This window comes from Elaeis guineensis, chromosome 8, assembly GCF_000442705.2.
Source record: "Elaeis guineensis isolate ETL-2024a chromosome 8, EG11, whole genome shotgun sequence".
Lineage (NCBI taxonomy): Eukaryota > Viridiplantae > Streptophyta > Magnoliopsida > Arecales > Arecaceae > Elaeis > Elaeis guineensis.
This window is the reverse complement of record NC_026000.2, coordinates 21,009,504-21,020,882: the sequence shown is the minus strand read 5'-3', so window position 1 is coordinate 21,020,882 and position 11,379 is coordinate 21,009,504. Positions and strand designations below refer to the sequence as shown.

Below are 11,379 nucleotides of genomic sequence, written 5' to 3'. Positions count from 1 at the left end.
ATATATTATAAATAAAAATAATATTATTAAAAATATATATAATTCGAATAGATTCATGAACATTTGAATTGAATATCTTGTTATTCAAATTTTATTTAAAAAATTATTTAATTATTTAAATAAAATTTAAATATAATAATAATTATGTCAAATCAAATTTGAACTCCATTCGAGCGCTGGGAGTCCCAAGCGGCTAATATCTGCTCATGCTAATTTCTTTAAATTGTAGCACACGAAAATTGATACAAATTCCGGAAATTGCACAAATTGGCGATGGTTCATTTTGGTTCATTGATCCCTCTTGGACGGCGATGATCTCGTCACAGCTCCACCGGTGCCCACACCCACTTCCTGCCAAAATCACCCACAAACGAAACCCTAATTCCGGCGACGGGAGTCGCATCCCCCCTCCCCTGTAGTGATGGAAGGGATGAACGTTAACGAGGAAGCCCATGGCCGCTTACAAGCGAGCCGTCTTGGATTTTGGATCAGGATGTAGTTTCCTTCTCATTTTCTTGTTTGAACGCACCCAAAAAATGTCTTTTTTTTTTTTGTGATTTTTATGCAATTTTCGTAAGATTTTCAGGTGGGTAAGGGGTTATACATGAAAGCCATAACGGTCATGATCCAGAACAAGCGCCGCCGCCTCATTGTCGGCATCGACGACCTTCGCGACTTCAGCCTCGAGTTCGCCTGGAGGTCAAAACTACCCTTTCCTTACCTATTAGAACTCTGTTTTAATTTTTGTCTAAATTGTTCTGTTTGGTTTCTCCAATCTTTGCAATCGATGCCCTTTTACCCTAACATGTATCTCTGTTTCGATTCCCATCTGTGGATCCCCTTATGCCCGAAAATCTTTATTGCCCTCAGGTTCTTTGGATCTTGTGCCAACCTTGTGAAGGTATGTTGCTTCTATTAATTAAATTGTTGAAGGTTTCGATGGCCTTTAGGTTATAATCAGATAGTTACTCAACATGTATCATCAGGTTATTCATTTAGTGTCGATTCTGAAAAGTTTCTAATAGATGACAATTGATGATATTTGGGAATCTGTTGCGCCATGAGGTAGACACAGTAATATTTGAGGTGGGCTGAAGTGGATCCTTTTGGAACAAATTATGGATATCTTCAAGGTGAAAAAGATGGTAGCTCATCTTTGTCCTCAAAAGGCATATTTGAGGTCCTGAAAACTTGCATATCTATATGATCCAAAATCTAGTTCATCTTAAAGCATGAGAGATTGAAGGCTTCAGCTTCATATCTTGTGCTGCAATACACAGCAAATATTTTCATCATTTTTCAAAAAGTATTATAATTGTACATCAAATGACTTGTTATAAATTGTGACCACTTGTTATACACCTACTATACATCTAGGCTAGGATTTGCCATACCGGGCCGAACTGCCTGGTACGGGGCGGGCCGAACCGGACCAGCACCTTGCTGGTCCGATTTGGGGGTTTTTTCGGAAAACCCCTCCGAACCGCACCAAACCGTCCAGTTTGATGCGGTTCCGATCCATACCGCCCAAAATCGGGCGGTATGAAGTGGTTCGGCGTGAACCGAACTGTGCCGACAACCCCACGTGAAAAAATGGGGAGGGGGGGTGGGGCCTGGGCTGTTTTTAAATGGCAGCCCAGTGCCTAGAGTTCTCTGAGAAGTCTCAGAGTACTCCCGAAGGTGCTTTGGTTTCAACGGTTTCGTTAAGACCTCCGAAAAATTAGAAAAAAAGGAAAAAGCTCCGCCAAATTGCAGAAGTGGTTCGAGGAGAGGCTGATCTTTGGTCGGAGATAAGATAATGTGTTATTCTCTTAGTAAATATTTTATTTTTTTTATTTTTGTTGTTAAAAATAGGATAAGAATGAGGAAGTATGAAAATAAGAGGAAATTATGCCAAAATTTTGTGATTTTGGTATGATTTAATTATATGTGATAGATCTTTCAAAGATCTACATAATGACACCAAAATTATTTATTTTCGTTAATTATATATTTTTTAAATATTTTTAAATATTTATTTATTTAAAAATTAATAAAAAATAAATTTAAAGAAAAAAATCAGAGTTTTGGAATCATGTTTAGAATGATTCAAGCTACTTAAATTAAAATTTTCGATCATCCTCGCATTATGGATCCTATTATCCACAGCCACCTTATGATCCATATGGATATGGTGCATTCGAGGCATCGTCTTCTAGTGGTTACTACCCTATGCAGTCTGGAGCATCTTACGGATCAGATTTTGCTACCGGCATATTTGGATGGGCTCCTCCACAGCCGTACCATCATCCTGAAGATACTTCTCAGAGCCAGAGTTTGAGTAAGAGATCTGAGATGTCTTACAATCCAGAGAGGATGCTTTATGGGATGAATATTCAGGAGTACAGTGCAGCTTGGATAGAGGATTGAACTGATGTCCCTTCAGATTATGTTGATCATCCAGATATCTACGAGCGTTACAGACACTCGACGAAAAATTAAATGCAGAGTAGATTTTGATGTTGGTATATCAGTTATTGTATTTTGTACTTAAATGTTTAGATACATTTTAATGCATATTTTATATATTTTTTCTTTAATTTTAAGATGACATAGTTGTAATATAATGTAAATAAATATATATTTGAAATTTTGGATCAAAATCTTTGTACCGCTACCTAACTCAAAATTGAACCCAAATATGTCAATAATATGCAATATAATGCAATTTTGGGGTTGTATTTATAATTATTAACTTGAACACCCAAAAAAAAATGAAAAAAAAAAATTTACACCGATACCGAACCGGTACGCTGAAGCATACCGTGTGTCGGTACGGTACGGTACTATACCATATCGGTCCGGCATCGGTATGCCATCCAGTACTGGTACAGGGAACCTTGATCTAGGCTTAGGAATATTCTGGAATTTTACTTTATTTGGAGTAATATCATGAACCTCTTAGCTCTTTGGATGGATGAGGAAATTTGTATAGTCATTACTCTGATCATTGTACCATGTCATTGAGGTGGGACCTCATTGGAAAAGAAGCTTTCAGCTTTGATCCTCTTTTGCTTAGCGATGCCTAGATTTTATATATTTATGGGTGTTTGTGTTATATTTTCTTGAGATTTCAATCTAGTTTTGAGAGTATTTAACTATGAGTTCCTTACAAGCACATAGAAATGGAAACTACAGTCACCCAAAAACAGGTTCACACATTGCAGAATTGTGTTGATTATAGTGGGGATCATCCCTGGTTTTTTGCATATGCTTGTGATAGTTTGTTTTAGGAGACAACATATGAAGTCCATTAATATAGCTTAGTCACCGAGTAATTAATGACCTTAGATTTAAGGACATCTTACCACTAGTTTGTTAGTCGTAACCATGAAGGTGCATGAATTCATTCATTTCTTCCAAAATTATTTCTTAATCCTCTTCTCTAAGCCTACTTCTGATGTATAAGTACTGACTATGTTAATAATCTCCTAATCTAAAGCCAGTTGCATGGTTATTAACCTATCACTTATCCACTAATATCCTGCACCCTAATTTCATCTTATCACAATTTCACCTTTTATTTTCTTATCTACTACTATTCTGCACCATTTCTGTTATCATCCTTACCTACATACAAGCGTTTTTATCCATCCCCTATATTTTTGAATTTACTACCTTTTTGTTTAGTTTCTTGTAAGTAAGCAATATTGATTTTCCTACATGTTATTGTATGTACTGGTTCTTTACTCTTTCTGGCTAAAGTTTCAACATTCCAAGTAGCAAATCCAATGTCTTCTCCTGTAAAGTTATTTTATATGATGTAATTTCTCTTCTCTTCTTACTACTCAGTTTTAGCCACCATTGTACTAGATTGCTACTAGAAGACTCTTTTAAATAAGCTCATTTGCCACTACAACTGGCTTATGTTGCAGTGGCCATTTCTGCAAGTGGACTCTCAAGCTTGTTCGAAGAGGTATCATCCATTCTTATTAAATCTCACTCTCACACAGCTGCGATATTAGATTTCCATGGCTTCTCATGTTTGCTTGCTGATATATTTTTTTAAAGACAATAATTTTTTGTGTCTTTTGTGGCATTCTTCTCTAATCTTATCCATGTTGATAAAAATGCCTTTTTTTTATTTGGATGTGTTGGCTTTCTTGATTTTCACTATCACGTTAAAAGTTGGGTATTCTTCTGCTGTGTTTTGTAATCAATTTTCTTTCTTTCATTTTTTTTTTAAATATGGTTGTGGAATTCTTTTTTTAATTTTCATAGTATGAGGAATCTCAGGTTTCAATTTATCTCTTTTCTGTTGTATTATGGTGTGGTTTTAGATATCTATACTATGGTTTGACTTATTATTCTGATCTTCTGACATGGTGCATTTCTATGTTTTCCAGCTTCCTAAGTGAAATGTTTGAAAAGAGGAGTTAAGGAATTGGTAAAGGGTATTTGTCATGGTCACAGAGGGTTGCTTTTCTTGTTTCTTCTACCTGATTAGATTCTAAAACTTAAACATGGGAAATCTGCTTTGAGTCACTGAAACTCTTGTTTTCTGCAAACAATCATGTTTCGTTTGGATACTTTTGCTGTGGATTAAAAGAAATCATTTGTCCTGCTACAATGGCGGAGCCTCGTGCACTTGGTCACCCTTTTAGACTGCTTGTAAGTATGCTTTAGCAACAAACACATCATTTTCTTTTGTAAATGATACCTATGCGCCTTACAAAATATATTATTCCAGCATATTTTAAGAAATCTATAGAGTATAATTGATATGGAAGTGGCTTCTTTAATGAATTTTGCATCGCTAGGGGTGTCATAGCATCATGGGAGGAAAGTGACACAAATTTATGACCAAGAGGTCGCTAATGTCTATTCTAATTCATATGCCTTATATGGGGACAGGTATCATGTTTCTTATATATGCAAGGTGCATTGATTAATTGCATTGTCTAATTCAATGTTCCCCTTGGAACAATGATTGGGCATCTTTACTAGAAATATGCAGTTGTTTCTACAATAATAAACAAACTAACAAAATAATAGTCAAGATTGTGGCAGCTAATAAATTAGAGTATAATGTAATAAAAGTTCAGATGATCAGGAAAAATTATGACAGAAGCACATAATGACATAAAATTAAAACCTCGTATTTTCCATAATCAGTATAAGGAAAAACTGTAAAGAATATTTGTAGAAGTGATTGTAGGATATGTTTGAGGATGCCCATCAAATTAAAAGAGTATTGAATTTTATCTCAAATACTGAACATGAGCATATCCTTATGCAAAGAGAAGCTCTTCATGGTGTCCAGTTCAAGTAATGCCCAATAATAGTTTGTAAGATGTCTTATTTTCCTCTTATTAGGAAAAAAATTGACCGGACCTTCCACCACTTGGCTAAACCCGATGTGTTGGTCTTATTGCATATTCATTTATGAAGAGCCATGGCCCTGATATTCAATGCAAGATATTCTTACCCTGATCCAATGCCATCCTCTACATTCAGCCCAGCACTAATGGAGTGTGGGTGGGCTATTGGCTTGATTAATTGCCCTTTTGTATTAAGGAGACATGAGCTATATAACTTAGTTAAAGTGAGCTATGGGCCCCATGCTAAAATGAAGATCAGATTTTCCACATGCTTCAATTTTGTTGAGTTTTTTCTGAGCTCACATAATCAGTGCATACAATGTAATTTATGGAGAACACAAGGTTTAAAATACCACTACCAACCACACTACTTTTTTTTTTATTGGTACAACATGGTACCAGTTTGTATGGCCCTGATTCATATTTGGTGTTGTGTCCTGGTACCATATAGGGATGTCTTGTTTTAATTTTTGCATGTCGATGCCACGTAGAATGCCCCCAAAATTCATCCAATTGTGTAGCAAATTAATAGCATGTGCACATGACCAATGCACGCATGGTACAAATTGTCCCTCAATGGAATTATTTTTGTTTTATTTTTAATAACTAATTAATCTGAAATAATAAATTTTTGAAGAAAAAAAATAGTGTGTTGTAGGGTGATATCACCTTACAACAAATTTGAATTTCTTTCCAAATTTTAAAAAAAGTTGGCTGAGTTTCTCTATTTTTTGTTTTTTCGGTAATTGTTGCCAAAAATAGGCAGGACGAAAACTTAGTAGATCCAGCTAGCATTCTAGCATCGACGAGGGAGAGAAACATGTTGAAAAGGTGTGAAATTAAATGTCCTTTTCTCCTCCCCTTTCTTCTCTCCCTCTCCCTCTCTCACTTTCTCTGTCAAAAGCCACACTCAAAAGTCATGGGATAGCATAAAGGGGAGGGGGAGAGAGAGAGAGAAAGATGGCCTTAAAGGGAAATTCCGACCACTCCATGATGATCATGGACACCATTTTTTGGTGTTGGTCAGAATCCCAGGAAGGTGATCAGCGTCAATTTTCAGAAATTAAGGGAAGATTACCTTAAATGCAGCAAAAAATTCAAGCCAAGGAATATCTCTTGCTTCGCGAGAGCTTCAAGTGTAGCTCCTCTACTTCGGATGCATGCCAAGTTTCGCAGGAAAGGGATGAAGGCGACTCCTTGCTTTCTCTTTTCTTTTTCACCGATGAGAGATTTATGTGTTTTTTTTTGAATTTATAGACTTACTATTCTCAGTGCGAGAACAGATTGCCTACCTGATTTAAATTGAAAACCGTTTAAATTTGAAATTTGAATTCAAACCCATTTGAATTCAAAATTCAAATTCAATCCACTTTTGAATTCAAACTCTTTTTGAATTCCAAAATTCAAACCCCTTTTGAATTTTAAATTCAAACCTGTTTTGAATTTAATTCAACTCTGTTTGAATTCAAAATTCAAAGCTTGTAGCATTAGGTTCAGGTCTTAACCAATTAAGACTCGAACCCAAAACCCCTCTCATCATACTCGATAGCGCCTTATTAATTGGATTACAAGTTAATCCAATTTCATCTTGAAATCAAGCCTGCAGCTAATGCCCAGTGCTAATTAGACATAGTCAGTATTAAATTCTATATGCCCTAGTACTTAATTCTTAATTAAGTAAATTTGTTTGTTCAATCAAGTCATCTACTTTCAAATTGAACATATAGATCTAAGGTCAAGCTTTCCCACGTAGCTCGACTATATGCGTGACTCTATAGGTTCAAATGCTAAGCCGATAGCAAAAGAACTATTTTCTGTACTAATCGAAGTGACCATCTAGTAATGATATCCGACATCCAGATAGGTCGAATTATTGCAAAGCAACATTCAAGAACCTTGGCATATGGTTACTGCATAATTCATCCCTTTGACCCTCAATGCTTACGATGATTTTAGGATAAACTGTCAAACCCTTAATCAGTCTTTCATGTTGTATTTCAACCTTACAAATTCTGTGACTGATCACAAGGATTATCCTGATCAAAATTTTAGTGAATTAAAACACAATGAAGTATTATCTCCTATAATCTAGAGTGGTCAATTCTATCTTGACTCACACACGGACTTTGCAAGTGCTTGACGGTGCTTAGAAATCTTCCATCATTATATTAAAAATATAGATAGTCCAGTACCAAAGCACAGTGAGTTGCTTGTAAGTCATCGTGATGATCTCAGGTCGGAGGGACACTTATATTCATATCCTTTACGAGCTGCTCTTGATAATAGAGCACTCCGCAGCTAAGTCACGTTCAGTGATAATGTACTCCTATATTTTATCTGCATGCCATATCAGTATCTTCACACTCCTTAATTACAAGGACAACTAACTCATATGGCACATAACGATCTATACTTAATAAGCATTATCATCCTATTAATAACGTATCATTTGGTCGCGAACATAATTTAAGAACTATTCGATAAATCCTCAACTAAAGCCAAACCAACCATTTCAGAACTAGTATGGCCAAACCAGCCATGGTAATGGCTGGTACCAATCGGTACATGCAAGATATACCAATTTTCCAAGGTTTCAAGATCCTGCTCTTGGTACCAATTCCGATTTTTCATCAATTAGTACAGTAATGGTTTTACCATCATGTTCTACTAATTGTAAGCCTTGGAGCTGCCTATCTTCATACTCTATGGAAAATAATCAACATGAAACAAATAAACTGCCCTAAAGGCTAGTGTATTCTAATACTGAACCCAATAGAAAATTTAGAAGGACAAAATCGTATTGCCATTGTAATGTATATTAATTGTGCATCACTATATTGGAGTTCTATTGAATTTGGATTAGTAATTAATAAGGGAATAATGAGAGAAGCTTTGGAATCCTCTACCCATAAAAGAGCCCTTTGATCTCCTACAACAATGAGTTATGCCGATTGAGGTCTCTTCTAGTGAAGAAATAGATGCGACAGCTTCGAATTCTGACATTGGCTGCTGGTATACATGCCAAGATTTATGAGAAACTAGAAAGAATAGGATATTAGCTATAATGTTATCAGAGGTTCTAATAAATGTTTGAAATGACATTTTTTTAGACTGACCCGACTGCATTGTTATGGTGGGCATATCAATATGACTAATGATGCATGAGCAGGAACCCAAGCTGAGAATGACAGATTCACATACCATATCTTGTCAATTGGGATCAGTGAGTTATGGTTCCATCGTCACTAATAGATTTGTCACTTTAATAACAGATTTAGATGCATTTAATTGCTGGTGTTATGATGCCGCTGGTAAAATGTTCTGTGCTTCTGTTCTACAGTTTTTTGTAACATTTGGAACTGATTTGGTGCATGCAGGTTGTGCGTAATTGCAGGAAATATTTCTCCAACTGATGTAATCACACATCCCTATAGTATGTGAGGAAGCTGATATGCCATACATCTATATCCTGGCCAAGGAGGTAGTTGAGATCTTGTTGATGCCCCTTATTCTTTTTTTTATTTAATGTACATGAGTGGAGTGAGCTAAAATGTGCAAACGAAGGCTGCTGTACAGGTGACTCCTGTTTTGCTGAATGAGAGTTCTGGTTTATTTAAACTTATATTGAAAAGGGGCACACTTCTAGTTAGAAAAAAGTTGGTAGAACTAAGAAAGCGCAAATTGTTAGAAGCTTGGTAGAATAAAATTTAGCATGAAAACAGTAAGAGTTCTATTCAGCCTCAAAAATTGGCAATTCAGTTTGCCTATAACATTATAAGGAGCTATTAAAACATTCATCTTCAAACATACCACCTAATCAATTTCCAAGGTCCATTGGAGAGAGCATTCACTAAGCTGACATGTAGTTATTTCATATTGTAATTGTTTCTTCGTATTTGTGAGGATATATACGGGCGTGTATTAAATCTTACATCAATTATGCACTAGGTAGATCTTGAGTACTTATATGGAGTCAAGGAACCCAAACAATACATTCTGGTTAACTTTTATAGATGAGGTCTTAGGTTGTTATGAATAATATCAAAGTAGACCCGGCTCATGGGTTATATAGATTAGAGGACACTACAACGTGGGTTCATTGCAACTGACAATCTGCCAATCATGGTGTTTGTATTAGATTTTTAGCATTTGTGAATAGAATTGCATGAATTTAGATTTTTAGCCTATCGAGGACACCGGGACTTAAATGGGGGAAGTATATGAGGAGTTGTTGAGTTTAGTCCCATATCAGTTACACACTGAGTAGATCTTAGATACTTATATAAGACTTAGGAGTATAAATAATATTTTCTAGCTAGCCTTTTTGGATGGGATCTTGGGTTGTTACATTAATCATATTCCATATCCTTGATTTTATCTCTACCATTTTCACGCAGCCCAATGGCATGAACAAGTACAACTTGTCGAAGGTGATTTGCTACTTGCATAAGCTCCACCAAAGATCCCTAATACAACCATACAATTGAAAATCTAGCTCAAAATCTTCACACAAAAATGAGATGAGATTCTTTTAAATGCTATAGGCAGCACGATCGATTTAACAAAACCTGTCTAGGGGCCCATCACATGATTACCAAACAGCTTTTGCACACTCCCGCATCAGATTAGTTGTTCAGGAACACACCACCTTATTCTTTCACAAAGTTGTGATTTGGAAAGCAATGTGATATCTGTTTATGAATTCTGGCTGTTTTATCAGTATTTCATGCAGGACTGTCATAAGATTTAATCGAATCATTGCTGATATGTTTCTTTTCCACGTTCCTTTTCTTCTTTCTAGGATCTTGCAAGTGCTGGGGCAACCAAGAGGCCTACCTTCTGTGTCTCAAGTGTCTCAATACCATTCAAGCCAACCAAAGGGGAGCTGGAGTTGGAGGTGAAGGAGAAGTTGCAGGTAGATTAAAACCAAGTGGTACTAGAGGTTGCTGATCTGACCAGCTCCTTTTTCCGAAGAGCATATTGAAAACAAGAGCCAGTTTCACATGATGTGCTTGCCCCATCTTGCGGTTGCTATTGGCTTCACCTTCCCCTGACATGTCAACTTCTGCCAGCGTGAAACCTGTATTGCGTCCCTTCTGCATGTAGACATCAAGCTGGGGACTCTGTTTTGTTACTATCATCCCTTGTACTATAAGTTAGTGGATGCAGGCTTTTTTATTTGTACCTCAGTTTAGTTACTGTGCTTTTGGCTGGTTATTGCAACAATAACTTATAGCTGTCTTGTTATTGTCATCCACAGTTGGCATGCAATTTTGTGCTGACATGTTGGTGAATGGCCTTTCCTTACATAACATAGATTTTTGCTAGCTGAGTAATAAGAAGAGATGATCTCAAATGTCAACAATTGTTTGGTTTGTTATTATAATGTGAATTATAATGTTAGACTGTTAGTTTGGACATTCGTAATTTGTGCTCCTATGTACATATATTTTCAACTTACCAAACTGATGAAATGTCTGGGTTCATGTGAACTGTTAGGCTTTCCCCCCACTTTTTATGCCTATGGATCTGATAAAGCAGTCACTTTTGGTGGGTATGCTTCTATTTTAGAACTAGAAGGGCTATCCGTCTTCCCAATGGGGAGACACTGGGCCATAGTCGTTCGTGTTCCCTTGCCTTGCGATGATTGCTTCGTTTTCTTTATCTCACCTTTTTCTCATCCTTCGTGACCGTTGGAAGGCCATGTAGCTCAAGAAGAAAACAGATCTGCTATACCCCATTCATTCTCTTGTAGTCTATAAAAGAAATACTAATTACAATTGCTTTATTTTCTAGTAAACACAAGCCATTTTTTAAGTGTTATGTGGTTTATCATTTGTCGACAGAGTTGGTAAACAAAATGATGTGCACCCTTGAGATGCTCAAAAGGTGAATTAGTTGCACATTGCTCACTGAAGGCAGCTTACTTTGCCATTTGCTTTTGGTTTCTTTATTTACTGTAATTGATGGATGTCTGCTAAGAAATATCGTGAAAGCATGCATTATGGGTGTGCTCTGA

General features: G+C 36.3%; 1 long non-coding RNA gene across 1 annotated transcript; it reads left to right on the top strand.

The window, feature by feature from the left end:
* Positions 1–226: 226 nt before the first annotated feature.
* LOC105049892 (H/ACA ribonucleoprotein complex subunit 2-like protein) lies at positions 227–10,725 on the top strand. The gene is made up of 6 exons (XR_012143342.1): positions 227–495; positions 587–699; positions 871–901; positions 3,832–3,955; positions 8,738–8,841; positions 10,162–10,725. It is a non-coding gene; the product is annotated as an H/ACA ribonucleoprotein complex subunit 2-like protein (long non-coding RNA).
* Positions 10,726–11,379: the final 654 nt, after the last annotated feature.